At 40.9% G+C, this 23,635-nt stretch overlaps 1 long non-coding RNA gene across 2 annotated transcripts in view; it reads left to right on the top strand.

Moving 5' to 3' along the window:
- Positions 1-23,635, top strand: part of LOC120297651 — a 38,507-nt gene that overhangs the window by 8,093 nt on the left and 6,779 nt on the right. Inside the window, exon 1 of one of the 2 annotated variants that reach the window (XR_005553849.1) lies at positions 8,700-8,806. The exons of the other annotated variant lie outside the window; for it this stretch is intronic. This is a non-coding gene — a long non-coding RNA (uncharacterized LOC120297651). Of the gene's footprint in view, positions 1-8,699; positions 8,807-23,635 lie in introns of those variants that run through there. 2 annotated transcript variants of the gene reach the window in all.

Raw genomic sequence — 23,635 nt, 5'->3', positions numbered from 1 at the left:
TAGCTTTATGTTTGATGACATCCATTCCATTGATGAGAGTTGCTGTTTCTTACCTTCTTACAGACTTCAAAATTAATCTCAAGTTTTGTCAAATATTCTAGGAAGTTTATCTGTAGGAAGGAAGGGTGATACAGAGGAAGAAAGAAATTGGCCTGTTAGGTATGTCCCTTGTACTAATGGAAAAACCCCAGATAAATCTAAGTATCTTAACAGCATAACATCCTCTCTCAAAATTTATATAAAATTGCAATGAACGTCCTCTTTTCCTCTTCATCTTTTCTTGGCTATTACTTCTAAACCAGCCTTCTTGTCAAGTGAGATCCAGACAAGAAGAGTTCAATTAGCTGTTGTATTGCTTAACTATACACAGGATTCTTCTCTGACTATTTGTTATCTGGGTCAGATTAGATAAGATTCAATGGCATTCAAGGGGGGAGTCAGACTTCACCTCTTGTGCCCATGTAGGAATTCTAGACTAATTCTCCATTTGACTCCTCCCCATCTTGGCCAGTCTCTCTCCAACACTTCCTCCATCTATCATTCTTAGTTAAGTTAAATTTAATCCCCATGATTCTAACTAAGATGTTAAAGGGACACTAATTTGGCAAGTAAGACAACTGGGTCACATGCATCTGAAAAGCACTAACTTTGGTCAATTTCTTTTATACAACATGGTACAGGAATCTTTTTAACATGAACCATGATTTGGAAGTGTAATATTCTTTTTTTCTACCTCATCTCTCCATCCTTTCAGTTGTTTTTGACAAGTCTAAGCTTGAGGGCAAGAAATGTTTTGTTTTAATTGATCTAAAAAGGTCTCTCTGGTGTTTCTAGCTAAAAAGCAGATATGTCAACTTTAAATAAAATAAATGCTGCATGTAATAACTTAAATGTTAATGTTATTTTTCCTGTGAATTCCATTTCACAAGCAGTAGAAATTCCAGAGATAGCTGAAGTACTGGAGACAGGATAGCTTTGTAACATCCTTAATTTACAAATATCTAAATGGAGCAGAAAGTAGAAATCTGTAAAGTAGTATCAATCATCCACTCACCTAATTTGCAGTATATGCTTGGAGAAACTTATCTGAAATGAGATAATCTCAAATTATTTCTGTTTAGGGTACAGATTTAAAGGAGAAAATGAAATTAAAAAAGAGAGAAGCAATTGCAAATATATACCCATGATCTGTTGATTATTTTTCTTGGTGTTTCTTTTCCAATAAGTTCCAATAAGTTCATCTGGCCAGACAATTATATTATCTACTCCACTGCAACATCTTTCTATAATTTCTCCAAAGTAATTAAAAGCATCTTATAGTATCATCCAGGCATTGCTGAAGCTATATTGCTTCATTAATATTATATTGATATAACAGTATATATTACTGTTATTTCACCCAATCATATATATCAGAAATATGATTAGGTGAAAGACTCTTCTGCACTAAAACTCAAGTGCAAATATGGCCCAAATCAGGGTTTTACTTATTTTTATTTACCAACACTTGTCTCTTATCTGTTGTCAAGAATCAACTTTGGAAATGACATTTGTATTTGCTGGGCCATTGATGGAAGGGTTAAAAAGTCCATTGAATGAGTCACAAAGCAGAATATTCTATTCTCTGGTTCTTTATAGACCAATATGAACAATTTCAGTTTAATGGTTAAAGCACCAGGCTAGAAACCAGGAGACTGTGAGTTCTAGTCCCCCTTTGGCATGAAAGCCAGCTGAGTGATGTTGGGCCAATCACTCACTCACTCACTCACTCAGCCTTACTCACCACAGAGGGTTAATGTTGTGGAGGAAATAGAAGGAAAAAGGAGTAAAAAAAAATAAGGCAAACAGTCCCACAAGTCCTGCACAAATATGATGCAAATTAAAGGTAAATATAAAATCACTTCTAGTAGGATAGAGTAACTATGTGATCGTGTTGAGAGATTCGGCAGTGAAAACATTAAAATAATGTTTCATTTTACAATATTTATAATTTGTGTCAGTGAGATTAGAACATTTAGCATCATCTGGGAAATTCTCTCTATTCCTAAAGACTAAGTTCTTTAAAACTCAGTAGACATAGCACTGTATTATCTAAAGGTGATGCAAAGCAGTGCTGTAATTGCTAATATATATTTGAATGATGTCTGAGGCTGGAGATAAATTTCTACAACTGTAACCAGGGACAGTTTCTGAATAAGGTGCATAGGACTTCCTTGTGTGAGCATGACCCTCTTCTTCCTCACCCCAACCTAGCTCTGCTGTGGAAAGGTCTTTCATTCTGTTCTCACCAATCCCACTACAAGCAGACAAAGCCTCCGCTGCTGACCCTGGGAAGGAATGCAAGCTCTTGTATTAAAAACTAGTGAATTGTAGCGGCCTCCCAAGGCCTGTTGGAATGCTGATAGTTTCTCCTTTTGTGTGGTTTTTCTTTCTCCCTTTGCTGACTTTGCAGGTGTGAACATGAGGTATGGGCAAACAGACAGAATTTTTTTTAAAAAAAAATCCCAACCTTCACAGACTGGGAATGCAGAGCATGAGGACTGGATTATTATGGTTATTGCGACTACTTGTCCTCTCTCCTCAGTGAAATAATATTGGAGAAATTTCACTGAAGTAACCTGAGCATACTCAACAATGAAAGCTTAAGAAATGGAGGAAGGCACAGCCTTCCCAGAGCTAGATAATATTGTTATAAAGATCAAACCAAATGTTATAAAAGAGCATGAACATTTTCAAGTTCTTCCAAATTCTTCATCTGATAAGGTGTTCTAAAATACAGAATGGGGGAGGGGGGAAGAATGCTTCCTAAATAAGAGAAGACACATCAGTCAGGAGATCTGCAGTTCAATGACTGTCCCAAGATGGAATTAGTGAACTGAATTTATTATTTATTATGAGCATAAAATTCATTTGGTGTTAGCTTACGCTTAACTTTTGGAGGCAAAGAAAGTGATTGCTATTCTTAACAATTCAACCCAGAGCCCATTAATCTTGCATTTATTTCTGGCTAAAGCTGCCCTGCACAGAAACTTGAACCTCTGGATTTTCCCTGCCCATTTTTTAAAAAGATCTTTATGTGCAGCCATCTCAGGTAGCAGGACTGGGAGGCAACTAAAGGAGACAGCTATGTATCATCTAATTGCCTTGCATTCCTTAAACTAGCCAGCTACCTTCCAGCACAGTGGAGAATGTTTTCATTACCTCCGGGTAATGAAGGTTAGACTACAGTCCAATTAGCTTCTGAAGCAGAATTGTGCTTCCCTCAGGCCAGTCTGAGGCCAGTTACCAACCTGTAATGAGAGTATATTTGTGCTTTAGTTTGACCCAGCCACACCCTTAGATCTTCCTGGATAGGAAGCAATATAACAGGATATACTGTGCTGATGGAATATGTATGTATGTATGTATGTATGAATAATCATTGATTGTGATTATTGGCTTGCTTTTGGATTCTTTGTCCTGATTTAATCCCAGCTTCCTCTATAGTCCAGTCTGTCAAGAGACTAAAGTTCTGGATTAGGGTCCTAGCTCCTCTTGAAGTTCTACCATTATCTATAGAGCTATCTTTTGGCCCATAATGCCATGCTGTTTCTAGTATTGAGTTTTATTGACCACATAATATGATCTGACAAGGTTTTTAGATCTTGTTACAACAATGGAATGGCAGCAACAACCCAAAACAGTAAAGCACATGTTTGTACTGTAATGTGTAATAGAAGACAAAAGAAACATTTTCTGTGCACTAAAAATAGAACTGATTTTTAAAATGATCTCATAAGAACACTAGACATAGTTGTGAATTTGGAAAACTATCCATATGATAGAGGAGAGAGAAAACCAAGTGTTTCCGTCAAAAGTAAGCCATGGGAGGAAAATAACAATGGACATGAAATACTGCTCATTTGTCAAATTAGTTGGCTTTTATTTTTGTAACAATTAGTTGGCTTTTATTTTTGTAACAAAGACTAACCTTCATAAAAATATAGTACAGCAGTAATTGTTGTAAGATCCTGAATTAGCACTGGGCAATCTATTTATCACAAGGGAAAAAATTACAGAAAGAGTGAGCAATTAGAGGAAGATTTGAGTTAGTATCACTAGGATGCCAATAGCAATGGAGAACATTTTTCATCTCATTTACATTTCTATAATTATTATCCTAAAGGTTGATTAATCTCCTAATTAATCATATAATATATTTCTCAAAAACTCAAAATACTACATCTTATTTTGTTATGTGATAAATTTTCAGATGAATGGAATTGTTTAAGACAAATGGAAACATATGGAATATAGCCTTCTACAGTTTTTAATCAGAACATTCCCATGGCAACCCCTGAATTTCAAGATGTCAGTGTTTCTTCTCACGAAGACCATTGTTCTCTGTAGATAGGCAGCGGCAACTTAGTAAATAAAATGAAAATAGCTTGGGAACAATATTGGAAGCAAAGTTTGATAATTTTGAACTTTGTGGATAATAAATTATGCTTTTTAATTCTGAAACAAAATATTTTGTATTTGAAACTTTAGTTCCCAAATTTATTTGCATATTTTTGTATGTTCCTTAGTTTATTCTTAGTTTATGCTCTACTTTTTTGGCTGCTTTTATCTGGTAGTATTATTTGTGTTTTTTATTAGCATCTATATTCAGGAACAAATTTAATATGTGTGGGATACAGTAGTTTGTTTCATATTGCCTGTTAAGCCATAGCTTTATTTGAAGCAATTGGTTGTATAAACCACAATGGTCAATACTGCAGTAATGTATATATTGTGTTAAGTTAGAACTAAACTACATTGAGAGTCAGTTTGGTGTAATGGTTAAGTATCACGCTACAAACCAGAAGACCATGACTTCTAGTCCCACTTTAGGCACAAAGCTAGGTGACCTTGGCCCAATCACTTTCTCTCAGCCCTAGGTAGTAGGTAATGGAAAACCATTTCAGAAAACTTTGCCAAGAAAACTGCAAGGACTTATCGAGGCAGTCTCTGAGAATCAGACACAACTGAACTGGGGGAAAAAAAATCTTTATTATGGCTTAGTGCATTGTATGAACTTCTGTATTTGTGGGAGTGAATCAATAGAAGTGAACAATGAATGAATGAATGAATGAATGAATGAATGAATGAATGAATGAATATGAACCAAGCATTTATCTTGTGTTCAGAATCCTTCACTGAGGCTTATTCTGATTATTACCACCATCATACTTCAAATGGGGCTAAGACTGAATGGGAGGGGATCCCCACAGGGCTGAAATATATGGGATGTGGGAGGTCCCTGTCTGGATTTCCCCTTTGTCTTTTAACTTTAAAAACAGCTAGAGGGGCTCTGATTATAACAAGAGCAGAGGTTAAATTTTTTAATGTTTACAAATTTGGATCCCTGTCCCAGTGCCAACACTAAAGTTTCTGTTAGACTTAAGGAACCTACATCTTTTTTTTCTCTCCAGTTTCTCTCCAGTATTAGAGGTTGGATATTAGATGTACATAACCAGGCTACGATTCAGAACACTCCTTCCTAACTAGGGAGTAGCTATAATTTTGGGAGTCAGTTCAATAAAATTAGAAAACATGGTGGAAAAGTCTTCTTAAAGTCTGAAGTATCTATCTATCTATCTATCTATCTATCTATCTATCTATCTATCCATCCATCCATCCATCTATCAGCAGCATACGTTGAAATTTTTCATAAAAATACACAGTTGGAAATAACTATAAGAGGTAATCTAGTCCAGGGTTCCCCAGCCCCCTAGACTGCAGACTGGAACCAGTCCATGGCCTGTTAGGATTAGACTGTGCAAGCAAAGCTTCTTCTGCACATATGTGTAGTCTAGGTTGCATGCAAAATCAATCACCACCACCAGTCCATGGAAGACAATTTTTCTTCTGAAACCGGTCCCTGGTGCCAGAAATTTTGTTTTTCTGCAGTGAGTTAAGCACCTTATGTTGTGAACTTTTGAAAGTGCAATCCTGCTTCACTACACATTTCAATTTTTCTTGCTGAAATTATGGGAGCAACTCAGCCACCTATGAGAAGAAAACTCCCCAATTTTATAATAGGATATTTAGCTAATATTGTCTTGTAATTTACAGGCTCATACAATGAGCCATCTGGATCATGACAATATTATTACTAACTAGTACCGCAGCAGCCAACGAATAAGACTTGAAAACAAAAGTCCCCCTTCCCACTGATGACTGACACTGATAGCCACAACTATGAGGATCTGTCATAAGTATCCCTTACTCAGCATCATCGTAATTTTGCACAGTCACCGAATGAGTGGATGTTAAATGAAGACTACCTGTTTTAGTTATACATTTATCCATAAACATATTATATTAAACAATCAAGGGAGGCATCAGTTATCCTTGTGTTAGCCTAACTCTGCTCAGTATTGAGTCATTATGTAAAGACTTCATCTCATCCATGCTTTACTTCTATCATTTTTAAATTTCTGTTTGTATCCTGCCTTTATTATTTTTACAAATAATTCAAAGCAGTGAACATATCCAATCCACTCTCCTATTTTCTTCACAACAACATCCCTGTGATGCAGGTTGGACTGAGAGAGAGAGAGACTGCCCAAAGTTACCCAGCTGGCTTTCATGGATAAGGCAGGACTTGAACTCATAGTCTTCCACTTTCTAGCCTGGTGCCTTAATCACTAAACTAAACTGGTTCTCATATACTCCTCTTACTGAATTCATATGTGCAAATATTCTGTAATTCACTTAATCCTATGCATTCTCTAAATCAACAAATATACAATAATCTTTGTTTTTCACATATGTTTTTCACAGACTTCCTGAAAAGCAAATATCTGGTTTCTCTACACCCACCATCCAGCTTAAAATTACATGGCACTTCCCATATTTTACTCGTTGCCATAGCCTTTCAGTCACAGTTCTGCCAAATACCTTTACATATCTACCAAACCCATAATTCCCCTCACTTTTTGCATGCACTCCTATTACTTTTACCTTTGTGCAGAGGAACAATAATGGTATTGTTCCAATCATCAGGCAGGAATGCAGTCTTCATACACATTAAACAACTTCCTCAGCCTTCCATGAGCAAACCATATGCATATTTTAAGATTGTCTGCAGTTCCCATTCAATTTTACAGAAGACTATTCACTTCAGAAAATATTTTTGGAAGAATTTCATATATGGACTGTTTTCAATTTTGGCTTTACCTAATCAATGCATAGGGCTGCCTCTTCTTCAAACAACTCTGGAAGATCAGCAAGGGTTAAAAACGTTCAGCACAAAGGCTATAATATGTAGATAGATCTTATTTAGCTACTTTTTTAATGAGTGTTTGCACTTATGGTGATGATGTAAATGTAACTTTATGTCCAATCCTCCCATTTACAAGCTTCACAAATCTATAAAGCAAAGGAAAGCTGGAGTGAGCACAGTCATGGTTTCATCTAGTGGGCACTTTGTTTAATGACCAAGTTGTGGGCTCAAACTGGGTTACTAAACGAGAACTGCCTGCCATAAAACATAAGCATGGGAAGAGCCAGACACACAACTCATGCTGTATGGCTGCCTCATCCATTTTCCTGGGCCAGGACCTGGGGAAGAACCAGGTCTTCAGAACTTTCTTAAAGGCCGACAGAGGTGGGGTCAACTAAATTTTTGGGGGAGAGGCTTTTCCATGGGGCAGGCACTTCAGCAGACCAAGCATATGTTACAAATCCAGTAAGGTACCATTGTTTGATTGATGCCAACCCTGTTGCAGTATATGACATGAGCAGAGACAACTGAAGACAAATGGTCCTGCAGCTTACAGTCCCTATGCCATGAATGGCTTTTATATAGATGACCACCAGCCCCTTGAATTGCCTCCAGATTTCAAGAGCAAAATGTAATTCAAACTACACAAAAAGGGCACATATAAATTTCTTATCAGGAATACCTCAAATCAAACATGTCCTTCTCCTGATCATGTGGCAGCTGTATGCTTTCTGTAAGCATCACAGGTATTGTGCTATAATTTTCATCCCTCTGGAACAATGAGTCTATTTCTGAAAGACACCAGCTTGGAAAAACAGACTTTGCTAGGTAGTTGAGCTTAAGCTTTGGTTGCATAGTTGAGAATGATGGCTGGTATAGAAAGTTTACAAGGCAGCACCACAGACTCCAAGTGCAACTCCAAAGACCTTCACGGTCATTAACAAATTGTTAAACGTGACACAATATGAACATTGGAATATTAAATATGTGGCTGAAGAGCAATTTTAAATTTAATGTGAGATGGGAGCCTTTTTTTTTTTTTTAATCTGGCCCCTTTTACCTGGCCCTTTTTGAAGTACAACCCAGTATGGAAGAAATTGTCCATCATTTTTCTAAACCAAACGAGATATAAATTACACAGACAAATGAATATTAAGTGACCCGTTCCCTAGTCCTGTGGCTGATATAACTACGTAAAATAACAGCGGGAGTCGTGCCTGGAGAAGTGTGATAGAAAGTCCTTATTTTGACAAACGGACCGTGACAGAAGTTGGGACGCCTTTGTCGCGCTGGGCATCTGCTCGCTCCCCCGTTACCGTCTCCCACCGGAGAAGCAAGCAGATGGCGTACAGGAGACAGACTGCATCTGCCTGTATCAACAATGAGGCGCGCGGGGAGGAGCTGGGGGGGGGGGAGCGTTGGAAGCCGCAGCGCCGAGTCGTTGTTTCCGCTCCACTCAGCCCGAGAACAATGGCTGCTGCGAACGGCCCCTCGGGCGTTCTTAGCGCTTTGCGCTCCCTAGGGCTGAAGCTGGCTCAGCGGGGTCGCGCGGACCCGGTACGTCCCCTTTTGTCTGGGTGGCACGAGGCTTTTACGTCATTCGAGGCGAAATTCCTTAATGCCATTCAGCTCTTGGCCGCTAATTGCCCTTTATGTAAGCTGCAGCTGGGTGCCCGGGTCTCTATTGAAAGCAGGCTAAGTCAAAGGGCAGGGGCCGGGCTCTGGGGAGCGTCAGAGACTCCCTCGCCGCGCCGCTCACGGATGAGAGGAAGGAATCCGTGTGGCAGCCAATTGAGTCTTGGGCAGAGGGAGTCTTCCCCCGCTCCTCCTGTCGCGGTTGGGCATTTGCCCTCAAGGCTCCAAGATGGCTGGAAAGGCCTGGAAGGGGCAGATTCGCTACCCGCGGCGGCGGTAGCAGACGGCGATAATAATAGCCAGTTGGTTAAGAATGCAAATCCGTCAGGGGAAGTCGGACAGCAGGTTTATGCTTCTCACCTGCTGAGGGCAAGTTTGCACAGGGTGAAGGAATTGCTCCCACGATTCTCAGGAGGTTCGTGGGAATTGAAGTGGAGAAGCCACATGCTCAGCACAGCAGGATCAACCTAGTGGAGACATAACAAGAAGTCAAAGAAGAGGGTGGGGGCTCTCAAGAAATGTACTACTGGCATCCACTGGACTGTGTTTGGACTAATATTTCCTTCTGGAGGGGATAATAAGAGTACTACTTCACACTGGATTCATGGGGGAAGGGTCTTCCACAGGGCAGGGGCTACTATGGAGATCTCCTGGGTCCCACCACGTGACAATAAAAGAAAGGGAACTGGAGCACCCCTAACTATATGAAGATATGTAACACTTATAGGGTTGGATATTGTTTATCAAACTCTTGATTTTGTTCAATCATAAAGCTTCTTCTGATTTGGGGGGGGCTTGGTAAATAAACATTCTGCCAAAGATGTGTCACTAATCAGTTCTCTGAATTCTTTGAAACTCACCTGATCTTTTCTTTTCAATTGGCTTCAATTGGTCCAAGTGTTAGGGTCTTGCCTTCACGTTATGTATCCAGCATCATTATTAGTGCTTCCAGTAAGCAGCCTAGTTTTATTTTATTTAGTATTTAATGATTTGTTCTTCTTGTGGCCTAGGTATGGGTATTCTCAATAATTATCCCCAACGGCACAGGCATCCATTTTAATTCACTCAGTTTTTCTGATGGTTTAGCTTTTATATGGCCATAAGTTACAACATGGAAGACCAATTTGGGTAATCTAATATTATCCAAAATGGGTTAACAGCAATACTATTACTATCCCAGAAATAATTGTAGATGGAAATCTTCCAAGCTATTTTTTTTTGTACATACCTTCAAACAAAAGGGCTTTTCTTTAACTATGCTCCTGATGTGTTGATATATCATCAAACTATCTTATTGGAAATTATGAGATCAAGGACATACAAAATGAATGACAACAATAGGAACAATTGGTTGCCACCATGGGGGTGGGAGTGGGGAGTCTATGGGATAATGTAATTGAACTTTTAATTTTATAAACTGCCCCAGTCACAGTGAGTGGAATGGGCAGCCATATAAATTTGTTTAATAAGTAAATAAATAATACAAATAAACCAAAGCTAAAAAAATAAGGAAATAAAACATCAAAGATTTAAAAATCCAGAGTTAACTGGAACTGCCAACTTGTCTATACCAGAAAATTAAATTGGTATCTGTTGAGTCCTTGGCGAAAAGCAGACACGAGAAGCAGTTGTAGTTCTCAGGTTTTCTTTTATTCTGTGTTCAGCTTACAGGTGAAGGCTTCAGCAATGCCCCAAAGCTCCCAGCTTCTTATATAGGCAATTCCCGGGTCAATGTGTTACTTTTCCCGCGCCAGCACCCGCGCATGCGCACAGGCGCTGGCGACAGCCTGTCTGGTCCCGGGCAGCTTGCACCTGCCCGGGACTGCCTGCAAACGCCCCGAGCCCGTTTGCAAGGCTCGGGACATAACACCCCTTTCCCCCGGGCTAAGACTACTACCAACATACAATTATTTCTTGATGCAGTGTTCTACTCCCCAGTGCTCCTACTGTTTACTGGCTTTTGTTTAGCCAGCAATGTTATGTAATCCTCTAAGTACTTAGGAGATTTCCTTGCTCTCTGTGACCTTCTCAGCTCTGGGTTTCTGACAGGTGTTCCCTGACTGAAGGGAGACGTGAACCTGTTCTCCTTATCTTGCCTTGGTGCCTTCCAAGGACTGTGCCCCAATGCCTGGCCTGCTTGCTCGTCCACCGGGCTCGTCAGGCCAGGGCTTCTGTCACTTTGTGACCTGGTTGACCTGCCTAGCTGTAGGCCCTCGGGCCCCTTGAAGTGATAGCAACTGCTGGGCGTCTCTGTAGAACCTCCTAGGTCCGTCCAAGACCTGTCAGGAGGCTGTCCATTCCCTAAACCCCGTTCTGTGTCTGGGCTCGTCTGGGTTTCTGTACCTTCCCAAATCTCAGTTACTCCCTGATTTGGGCTAGAGGTGTTGCGGTCGGGACTTGGTTCCTCGACCACCTCCCTGTATGTTTGACCCCCTGTAGGACTTGGGGTAAGGTCAGGCCAACTCTGGGAATTATGTGCCAGCTCTCTTGTGGGGTATGATTTATTGGGATGCTCCCGGGTATCCTCCCTGACTGGAGTACTGTGCTGTGCAGGTGAATAGTGGTTGTACCCCCGGGGTGACTCCCTGGCTGGAGTAGGCGTGAATACCTGGTAGTTGGATAGGCTCTTAGAATTCCTCTTTGGGGCACTCGCGGAATCTTGGAATGGGCCGTTTGTGGCTCCATCATTGGAGGTGGGCAGCAGCTCGTGCCCCTCCCTTTGCTCTAAAGGGTCCCCCTCCCCCCCGGAAAAGACCCAGGAATCTCATCTGAAAGATCCCGCCTAGGGCGGAGTTGGTCGATGTGCCGACGCAGGACACGACCGTTGTCCAGGGCTACCTCGTAGGATAGAGGACCTGTGACCCTGGAAATAGAAGTGGGGACCCATGTATGACCAGGCCCGTAATTGCGAGTCCAAACCGGGGCACCCACAAGTAGTTGTCTAGGTGCCCTAGGATGTGAGGTAGATGAAGGCAGTCTGTCCGGATGCAACCGGTCAAGCTTCGTAGTAAGTTTGCGCCCCCAGCGAAGTTCAGCTGGGCTTCTCCCTGTAGAAGTGGACGGTGTGGTGCGGTAAGAAAGGAGAAAGTCAGCCAACCTGTGATGCCAGTCCCCATAGGTGAGTCTTTTCAAGGCGTCCTTTGTGATGCGGACCATGCGTTCAGCCATACCGTTGGTGGACGGGTGGAAGGGTGCAGACGTGGCATGACGAATCATGTTAGCCTGTAAGAAAGCTTGGAATTCGGAGGAAGTAAATTGAGGGCCGTTGTCAGACACGATGACATCTGGGAGCCCGTGTGCAGCAAAAATCCCCCTCAGTGCCTGAATAGTCTTTGCAGTGGTGGTGGATGAGACAGGTACAACCTCAAGCCACTTTGAATGACTGTCAACAAGGACCAAGAAGAACTGGCCCTGAAAGGGCCCAGCATAGTCAATGTGCACCCTAGACCATGGGGACTGTGTATCCTCCCATCTATGCACAGGAGCTTGGGGCATCTCTGGGCGAGAGCGCTGGCACAGGTGGCATGCATGCACCTTAGCCTCAATGTCCTTATCTAAACCAGGCCACCACAAGTGGCTGCGCGCAAGGGCCTTCATGCGAACAATGCCAGGATGACCCTCGTGGAGGGACTCTAAGATCCTAGTCCTCATTGAGGTGGGAATGACAACTCTGTTTCCCCAAAGCAGACAACCCTGAGAAGTGGACAACTCGTTCCTTTTGGACCAGAAACTCTGAAACTCAGGACTAGGGCAGTGCTCAGGCCATCCAGACAAAACCCAAGAAAGGACACGTGAAAGTGTGTGATCTGTGCCTGTTTCAGCGGCGACATCCCTGGCATTCAGAGGGGACTCGGGCAAGGCTTGGATGGATAGAATGTTGACAGCTGGCGCAGGGTCAGCTTCTACTACTGGCAGGGGCAATCTACTGAGGCCATCAGCATGGCCCATTTCTTTCCCAGGCTTGTGGAGTAAGGAAAAATCATATGCAGACAGAAAAATAGACCACCTAAGCATTCTAGGGGAAATGATTTGGGGAGTTTGTTTACGTGTGGTAAACAGTCCCAGCAGAGGCTTATGGTCAGTGAAGACCGTGAAATGCCTGCCATACAAAAAATCATGGAATTTTTTAATTCCAGCAACAACAGCCAGAGCCTCCCTGTCTATCTGAGCGTAGTTGCACTCAGCAGAAGACAGTGTTCTGGAGTAATATGCAACAGGAACCTGAGTTCCATCAGACCTGAGGTGGCTCAGGACGGCTCCTACCCCGTAAGGGGAAGCATCCCAAGCGATGCACACAGGAAGGGACTCATTGAAGTGTGCAAGTACACTGTTAGAAGTGAGTAAGGCCTTGACCTCATTGAAACTAGCCTCATGTGTTTGTGACCACTGCCACACTGCTTGTTTGTCTAATAGCCTGTGAAGAGGCTCAGCTACACTAGCTTTATGTGGAAGAAAGGAATTGTAGAAATTCAGGAGGCCCAGAAAGGCCTGAAGTTCGGCCTTAGACTTTGGCCTAGGTTCTTCTAAAATGGCAGTTAGTTTGGATTCAGCAGGGTGAATCCCAGCAGCATCAATTTTGAACCCCAGAAATTCAGTAGAAGGCACCCCAATTTTGCATTTGTCTTTTTTGAGCTTGAGGCCTGTTTTCCTGAACCTTAACAGAACAGCCCTTAGCCTTTCAGCTAGAATGTGTGTGGAGTCTCCTGCAATTAAGACATCATCAAAGTAGGGGCAAACCCCCAGTATGCCCCGTAGTGTGTTTTCCATTACGCTTTGGAAAATCCCAGGAGCGACATTCACTCCAAACTGTAGCCTTTTTACCTTAAAGGCTCCCCTGTGGGTCACAATAGTCTGAGCTATAGCAGCATCATCATCAACAGGCAGCTGTTGATACGCTTGAGCTAGGTCAAGCTTTGCAAAAACGCGCCCCCCCTTGAGGGAGGCCAGAATATGACTGACCACAGGAAAAGGATAGGCATGTTGCTGCAATGCCTTATTAAGAGTGCATTTGTAGTCAGCACAAATGCGAATGTCCCCATTTGCCTTTAGAGGCATGACAATGGGGGTCTCCCAAGGGCTGGAATCAACAGGTTCTAGAATTCCCTGTTGGATAGGGCAGACCCCGTGTCTAGTTCCATAGTTAGTGGAACCCCTAGTAGCTTCACCTTGAGTGACAGCTTTTTCTTGATGGGCTTGTGTGTGCCTGTCCTGAAGATGCTCCTTCGCGAAGTGCAAAAACCTACCCTATTCTGGCTGGGGACCCTGGTACCTTTCAGGCGCAGTTCTTCCTGAGGTTGTACCTTTCGTCGGCCCAGACACACAGCTGCAATATGTCCTTGTTTTCCGCACGCCCAGCAGATAGCGGAGCGGAACTTGCAGTCGGTTCTCCTGTGGCGACCTCCACAGCCGATGCACTTGAGGAGAGCTGAAGAGCTTCCTTTCTGATTCCCTTCCTTCGCGGGGTGGAGGCGGTCGACTTCCACGTCCGGATCCTCCTCGGAGTTCCCTTGGACGTCCTCTTGGTGCACGGATGCAACATCTGGACTGTTCCTGATCGGCCGCATGTTCTTGACGGCGCCGCCTGCTGCTTCTTCTGCGGTGACCTCTCTTAAGGCATCTTGGAAGGACAAGTCTTCTTTGGCGAAAAGCCTCTGTTGTAAATCTCGATGCCTTAAGCCGCACACGAATCGGTCCCTCAGTCGTTCTTCGAGGTCCTTGAACTCGCAGTGCTTGGCGGCCTTCCTCAATGCGGCGATGTACTCTTTGGCCGACTCTCCGGATCGTTGATCCCTCTGCTCAAAGGTGTGGGGCCATGTGATGACGGACATCTTGGGCTGGAAGTGCTCCTTCAATAGCTTCTTTAGATCTGCGTAGCTGACAGACTCTAATGGAACAGGTGCTGCAAGGTTCTCTGCGATTTCGAAGGCGTCTTGGCCACAGACACAAAGCAGGGTGGCAGCCTTCAAGCTGTCTTCCCTCACTTGGTTCGCCTTGAGGTAGTTTTCCACCCTGGCTACGTAGGAGTCCCACCGCTCTGGAAGTGAGACGTCAAACTCCGAAAGCCTTCCAACCTTTGCCATCTTCTGGAGACGGGTCTATCAGCCAGCCTACCCCCGAATGCGCACTGGATTGGCGGGTAGCTGCCGAGTCAACTCCGTTCCGCCGCTCAGGACTCACTTGGGTAAGCTTACACCTCTTCCTTTCCAGACGATGTAAGGCATCCCACCTTCGTCGCCAGTGTTGAGTCCTTGGCGAAAAGCAGACACGAGAAGCAGTTGTAGTTCTCAGGTTTTCTTTTATTCTGTGTTCAGCTTACAGGTGAAGTCTTCAGCAACGCCCAAAAGCTCCCAGCCTCTTATATAGGCAATTCCCGGGTCAATGTGTTACTTTTCCCGCGCCAGCACCTGCGCATGCGCACAGGCGCTGGCAACAGCCTGTCTGGTCCCGGGCAGCTTGCACCTGCCCGGGACTGCCTGCAAACGCCCCGAGCCCGTTTGCAAGGCTCGGGACATAACAGTATCGCCATAACAAGAGTTGCTTATGAGAAAAACTAGTATTTTCTATAGAGTCTTTTGAAAGGAAAACTACATTTTTTTTATCTCATAATGCAAAGTTGGTACATAAGGCATTGCAACAAAACATGGGGAACTAACTTAGGTGACCCTTCTAAGCAAAGGCATAAGCAATCCTGCACAAAGAAAATTCATTGATGTTTTGTGGCTAAGGCAAACAGTTATCAGCTTGCCACTGTGCCTTTTTCTAATTAGGCTTGGAAACTGAATCTTGATATATCTGCTTATTCAATGAGCAAATACAGAGGAAATATGTGCCAACATTTTGTGTTGCTTTTAAACCAAAAGGCAACCTCTGGCTTACTGAAGAGCTCTGGAAAAAAATTGCAAGCCAAAGTCCTTTGTGTAATGCCACTAAGAACAAAACATTCAGTACTGATCTATCTAGAAGAAAGCTGGGTGTGAAGCAAGACATTTTGTCCTTCCCATGTCATAAATTTCTCAGTAAGTAGTAGAAAAAAAGAGACAAAATAGTATTGAAAAATATGTTCCTTTTCCCAAAGAAAATATGTTTAATATGTTAAAAACCCTAAAATAGTTCCCTTAAAAGGGGGAAGATAGGATATAATAATATAGCTCTCTGGTGAACGGCAACATCTGAGTATGAGATTGCTGCTAAAACCATCTTTTACTTCCTTCCATTTATACCTTTTTTTTCTACCCATTTTTAATGGACACAGAACTTCTCTACTTTGGCGGAGAAAGGGATGACACATCTGTAGAGTTTATTCCAGCTAAGCATGCATAGGATAAACCTCAGGGATTCCAGTCTATAGAGAGATATTTCCTTTGCCGGACCAGAAACCTCTTCTTGTTGTAATAGTACCTAAAACTCTGATATTGTTAAGACTAAGAGGGTACATCACACTCAGATGAAGCCCAGACATTAAAGCTGAGTAGAATAAATTTGGAGCAGATTTTCTTTTCCTAGAGTCAGAGTAGACAAGCTGAACCTATTATGTTCTGAATTGCACATTCAAATTCTGCTTTAATTCTAATTTATTTATCCAGAATGCCAGTATGTTTGCATGAAATAAGGGCACCATTAATTTTTTTCCAAATCATCATCAGGATTAGACTGCTTTTAAGATTAATGAGGCTTGATACTCGCCCAACCTGTGCTAAAAGAACACTGGGGCTAGAGATTCCATTATATCCCAAGACATCCAGTTCCCCAAGTATTTCTAATTCATGGGGTCCAAGTAGACATAAAATTCACTGGAAGCTGCTTTATTGAAAGAGATAATTGGTTCATATTCAGCCCATAGTATTCCAGATGTTGGTGAACCACATTTCTCAGCATCTTTAGGAAATATAGTCCGTGGTGAAAGATGCTGGGAATTGTAGTTTGTCAACATCTAAGGTGCCTAGTATTACCTATCCCTGTGTAACATTGCCAGCTACCAGGTCTCCAACCAGGGCTTCAGAGAGAGAAAATTTCCAACCCTTCCTGAAAATGTCAGGATCAAACCTGGAGCTTTTTGCATGTGATATTTCTAAAATCTGAACAGCCATGGGGAGACGAAGAGTAGGACCACTGCACTTACCAGTGTTTAGCATTGCACAAAGCCTATTATTTTCACCATTTTGTTTTCCGCAACAGATTTTTTTTTTTTGCTTGAAGCTAATATCTTCAAGGAATGTACAGATACCAAAGGATGCTTGCAGGAGTCCCTTCATTACATAATAAAATATAGTCATGCAAGTTATGAGAAATTCTGCGGAATTAAAATAAGGGGAATGTATGGAAACTAGAAGCAGGTGAGGAGCCTCAAATTCTGGGAATAAATTTAAAATGGCTGTCTTATAGAAGGCAGATATTTTCTGGAATTATTTCATTGATTTTATAATAGCTCTGTAGAAACACAAATGACCATATTAAATAAAAATGTCAGATAAAAGTGCTGTTCCACATGCAATGTCTTATGTTGAACAGCTGTTAAACTTCCACTAGAGAGAGCCTCTTACCCATAAAATAAAATTTAGGATACTTAGGTGAGAATAGAACTTTCTCCTCAAAATCTATTGCATTACTCCCAAATGCAAACATTTAAGTGATGTTTTAAAACAAAGCTGGTACAACTATTGTTGCAATTTGTCTATCATATTTTTCAACTTGATATGAATACTTATAATATGCTACGGGTGCTAATATTAGTAATATGTACCTGTGGGAGTATAGCATATCCTATAATTTTAATTTTCCTTGTGCAAAGCAGTAAGATGACGTTGAGATAATTTATCTGAAACATAAATTTGAACTCATGGGAACAAGCATTTAATCATCTGGAGTAACAGAAATATTCTGTCTTCTTACAGCCTTAAGAAAGAGGAGGATTTCTGGCCAGCTTTTTTCTAAGAGCTTAGAAAAACATTTTGACCACTGATTGATGCTGTCTAATAGGATTATAAATTATAAAAGATTATTTTAATATATCATCAAATTGTGGAGTTAGAAATGGCAAGTCTTCCCCCCCCCCCCCGTAATCTAATCCCCGAATGTAGTGGCATTGAAGATCCATTCCAAGAGTTTGTATACTAGCTCTCTTTCTTTAATCATTCCAAGAGTAGCCAGGGGCCAAAATCAGATTTTGGAGGGATGAACTGTTTAACTAAGTCTGAAGATCCAGGTTGAAGGAACAGCATTTGCCTGGCTAGCAACCCCAATAGCCATAGCTCTATAGGAAGGCCATCTCACCATTTGTTGATTCCCCGATCAGTTGCTTTATAGTCCTCGGCCAAGGTGATCCTTGGCCCAGGACTGTGCATATGTTTATGCATGTTGGACTGAAGGGAAAACTTAACGCAAATGAAGACATGGAATTCTGATATTTCATTCATTCCTTCCTTTACTTTCCTGTGATGTGATGACATGCAACAAAAGCCGAAATAAAATCCAGTATTCTATCTATATAATTTAAAACCAAAAGCTGCATTATAATAGACAAGCCATGCAAAAGGCTTAAACACACAGCACGCATCAAGCAAATAATTCTTATCCTCAGCTTTTCAGTTTGCCCATTGGAAGGATGCCTGCAGTGCAAGAAAAGGGGTCTGTGTCTATAGCTGAGTAGAGAAAGCAGTTTAATGTATGGGCAATCCTTCTTTACAGGACATACTGATGTATCAAGTAGCCATATTTTAACCTAATGGGTTGCATAACCTAGCCAGTGTGATCAGTGTATGGTTCAGGGGTTGTACAAAAAAAAATCAATTGGTAAAATCATGGTTCAGTTAATCATGGATAAAATATGTTGCACCAACTGAACCAGAGAGCCTAATAAAATGTCTATTGAATCACAAATGTTAAGGCATATGAAAATCTTCTTTTTTACTCTCTTTTGTCAATACTGCCATGCTGGCTCTGGATGATGGCACCTGTAGTCTAACATACCTGAGTTAGGGAATGCATGCATAAGCCTTTCTTTTCCCTCGTTGCCAAAGGCTTAGAGAATGGTTGTATTTACTTTTGTAAAAATGGAATAACAGTCTGCTTAAGAATGAATGATACAAATCATTAGCAGTTCTGTAACTGGATTTCCCATTATTTGTTGAGTTAATTGCTTTCTGCTAAGGGTTTTCTGGAAATTAGGCTTGGTCAAGCTTGGTCAAGCCTAAAAAGGGAGGTGGAAGAGAAGAAATATACAGTATTGCCATATGCTCATCATACGAACGCTGAGATGGGAGAGAAGAAAAACCCAGTGACTCCAGGTATCATTGAGTATTGAGAAGGTGAAACACAATAAATTGTAAAGTTTTCTTTAAATTAAAGCTATAATGTCCTATTATGTCTCAAACAAACAAAAAAAAAAGCTTCCTCCTTTTTTTAACAATTGTGATCTACTTCTCTAAGTTGCTGCTTTATTGAAAATTGGAATCATGGCGCCCTCTAATGAATGAATGTGAATACTGTGCTTTTTTAGAAATTTCAGTCATACAGTAGTGCCTCTCCAGAGCAGTTGTGAAGAACAGTTGTGCTGCTTCACTTCACTTACTAATAACAATTTTTGCACATGCAGAGAAGCCAATTTCAGTGAGGTAAATTGCTCCTGCCTAATTTTTTTCTTTGAAATGCACAGTATAACATGGTTTCATGAGGTAAATTACCTTACTGAAACTATCATTCATACTCTGGACTCTCGTACTAAAAAAATGGGATCTACAATCATATTTCAACTTATAATGATCCTTTTCCTTCTTTATATCCATGAGGCTACCAGGACCTTGCTGCCCTCTTATACAGTTGCAAGTCTGCAGAGTTAACCTATGCAGCAGACATCAGAGTAAGGGAAACTGATCTATTGGAACAAGATCTATACCATTGATGCAATTCATAGTGATCCACAAAACTTTTTAATTTTATTTTTTAAAAAAACAATTATTTTAAAGCTATTTTGTTTACCTTTAAGGTGCCAGAAGATTCCCTTTCAATATGAACACACTATTTCCGATGAACTGCTTTAAAATGCTCTCTGTAGTAGACCTTTATGATCAGAAACTATTCTGAAGTTTGAGGCCTGGATCTTTTCCCCAGAGCCAGTAGTGGAAGCTAGCATTATCCTCATTCACAGTGGGTGTCTTTACAGTATGCCAGGAACTACATCATTTCCTCCTCTTTACAAGGGTAACCATGTTTACTCCTCACCCAACTTCCTGAGTTTGCTGCTGCTGCATCCCATTGACATTTGGCTTTTCTTCTTCAATTGCACCATCTGGCTCACTCAAAATGCCTAGTATATTTTGGAGGAAGACTAGTAAGATAATGGCATTGCCATGGGGGCTATGCAAAGCATTTGAAATGAGCAGTTTGTAAAACATGCCTGTGCAAACAAATCTCTCTTTCTCCAAGTGTTGGAGCAGACAGGTCCTCCGGCAGGGCTGGCACAGCTGGTTTGAAGGGTTTGCCTGGCTGTCTGTACATGTAGGTGTGTATGCCCAGCCTCTTCCATTGGAACCATGCAAAGGAAGCATCTAAGCTAACTCCTCCAGGAATATTGCTTTCAGGAGGGATCATTTGTCTGAACTAATGTGATTTGTGAAGACATCTCCTAAATTCCTCAACAGGAATTCTGTTTTGGAACCTACTCCAAAGTGGCAGGAAACATAAGTAATTGAAAGTCAGATCCTCCTTTTTCCCCTTCTGTCTTTGGTTCAGTTCCTTCATTAACAATGTCCCTAGATATCTAAAGCCAAGTGAAGAACTGATGGCAGAGGAACATACCTGTAGTTGTCAGTGGATCTCTTACTTAACAATTATTAGAAAGACGAAAAGACAAAAATATTCTCTACCCCTAACAATAGTTTTAGTGAGTTTTCGGTGGCTAAAGAACACAAAGAGAGCTCTTGGGATATTTTACTTTCTGCTACTAAGGTGCATGAAATTAAGAGATTAAATTCCCCATCCCTAGTGTTTCTAAATTCTGCTCCAGAAAACTGAAAAACCATCTAGAGCAGGTAAGTGCATGAGAAGGGTGGAACAGCAGAAAGTTATTCCTGTAACATTGACTGTAGCCTACTAAACAAATATTTTGGATGCTGCAGTGAATTCCAAATGAATTTTAACTTTTAAGGGATGAATGACTGTGCTTATATTTTAGCCATTGTAAGGAATCAGAACTAGATATAACATTCAACTTTCCACATTCTTTAGGAGAAATTAACATCAGCATGAATTTAAGTTAGCAGCTTGACTTGGGAAAACCAGGACCCACACGTAACTAGTTCCAACTGGCTGAGAAATAGCAACTGATGAAGTTAGTCTCAGGTTACAATTCTGGAGAGGCAAGAGATACAAATAAGGAAGTTACTGACATCCATTCATGTTTCATTTCTGGTGCTGATGGAAGAGAACCTGAGATAGTTTAGAAGTCCTGTGAGACTTCTTGATGTCCATGCAGGCCTGAAATCTGAAATCTCTTTTTTTAAAAAATAAAACACAGGATATATTTTAGTTCTCAACTCCTGCTACCAAGAAAAGTGCAAATATTCAGGTTTCACTTCTTTGATAAGAGAAAATATCTTATATCTACCGGTATGTTTATTGCAGACTGGAAACTCCTTTTGGACTTTTTGCATAAAACAGAAAAAAAAATAACTTGTGACTTATGGTATTGATGATTAGAGAGGATAGATTGTGGAAAGAAGAGAGGTATATTGTATCCATAAAATAAGAGGTAAATTTATAGTTGCATTTATAAATGCTGTAAAGAAAATTGGAAGCTACTTCCTTTTTTTTCTTTTCCTATTTTTCTTTTTCTCTTTTACTTTCTTGTATTTTTAGATTTCTCTTTGATTTATTTTTTCTTTTTGTACTTTATATTGGTTTATATTAGACTGTTTCAGTGTGTTTCAGACATACTGACTGCAATAATGTGGTTCTTTCATCAGTATAAAGAGGTACATTCTAAATAGCATATTCACTTTCATAAGCAGACTTGAAAACTCATGAAATCATTTGCTTCTAGACACATTTGTGAAAATAGAACCACTGCCATTCATAACCTATTGTATACATATGCGCATGTATGAATCATAATATTCAAAAAAGACAAATACTGTATGTAGTGTGCATCCAGTCATCTGGGAGAAGCTTGGGGGTGTGAGAGAGGGTGAATGGTTCCTTTCTGACTTGGAAAAAGTTTAACAATACATTGCTGTGTTCACACACAGAACATTTAACAGATGCATTTTCCTATTATTCTAAGTTTAATTGATTAAAATCTAAAGTAGTTTTTTTTGTGGCTCAGCCTGATTACAAAGTCAGCTCATTTTTAATTTATGGTTCAGTATATTGTATTAGCACAGAAAATAGATTACCTCAGTTAAATATAACCAATTTAAAAACCCTTTCAGTCTCTTTTGACTCAGGTTGCTTTACAGAAATCTTGGCAGCTATAATTGGCCATGGAACTAGGTTAAAGCTGCATCTGCAGTGGTGTATGAAAGTACTAAATTCGGATACCTATCATCAGGGCTTTTTTTTGTCATAGAATGCCCAGAACGGAGTTCCGGCACCTTTTTTTGATGGAACCTTGTAGGGTAGGCAAGGCAGGTTGTATGACATGTGTGAGTTCCGGCACCTTTTTTTTTTTCAAAAAAAGCACTGCCTATCATCATTCAGGTTAAGATTCCAGTACTTCCCAAAATGCATTTGAAACTTTGAGTGAAACCTTTTAGTCATAATTGGCAAGTTCATTCATAAAATATAAGTAGCTTTATTTGCTGGTTATGTAGCTTTCTTTGCTGTTTTATGTAACTTTGGACCACCAATTCCTTTTTTATTTGCCCATCAAATAAGATCAGGAAAAGTGGAGCCTCTCTGGGACTGTTCTGGGAAAAGGACCATGGAGGTTAGCTCTATGAAACTGCATTCCTCTTCAGATCCAGGTGGTCCCAATTCTACTGGGATGTAAGACAGACATTAACATCTGGATGTTCAAGATACCATAGAACAGGGTGTCAAACTTGCAATGTCATGTGACGTGTCGCAACATATTGCGACATTTTTTCCATTGCCGGCAATGGGGTGGGGAATTTCACCATGACACATCCAGCTGGCAGTTTGACACCCCTGCCATAGAAGATATTCCCTATTTACAAGAACCTCTAGTACCAGAAGATGAAGTTTTATCAGGATTCCAGTCATAAAGTCAGAAGGCTACAGGAACTAATGAAATATCCACAGAAATACTGCAGATAATGGAAGAAGAATCAGTAAAGGGTCTAACTGAACTACATCATCCAATCTGGAGAACAACACAATGGAACTGAATGGAAGAGGTCAATCTACAGGTCAATCTACATTCCAATACTGTACTCAAAAGGGAGATTTAACTATGTGCAAACTATTATACAGTGTCCTTAATTTTACATGCTACCAAAATAATACTTAGGATCATCCAATGCAGATTAGAGTCCTGCATGGAAAAAGAGATGCCAGATGTTCAGGTTGGCTTTTGAAAGGCAAATAAATATAAGGCATTGTTTGTAAAGCATGCTGGATAATCCTGAAAGCTAAATAACACCAAAAAGAAATCACTATAGGCTTTATTGATTATTAGAAAGGCTTTTGACTGTATTCACTTGAAGATGTGGAAAGTATTTACACATATGAGAATCCCAGAACATCTCATTGTCTTTATGAGAAACGCTTATATAGATCAGGAAGCCTCACTATTGG

This window comes from Crotalus tigris, unplaced genomic scaffold, assembly GCF_016545835.1.
Source record: "Crotalus tigris isolate CLP2741 ecotype Arizona unplaced genomic scaffold, ASM1654583v1 scf7180000017605.3043972, whole genome shotgun sequence".
NCBI lineage: Eukaryota > Metazoa > Chordata > Lepidosauria > Squamata > Viperidae > Crotalus > Crotalus tigris.
The sequence above is the reverse complement of the archived record's forward strand: the minus strand, read 5'-3'. Positions and strand labels throughout refer to the sequence as shown.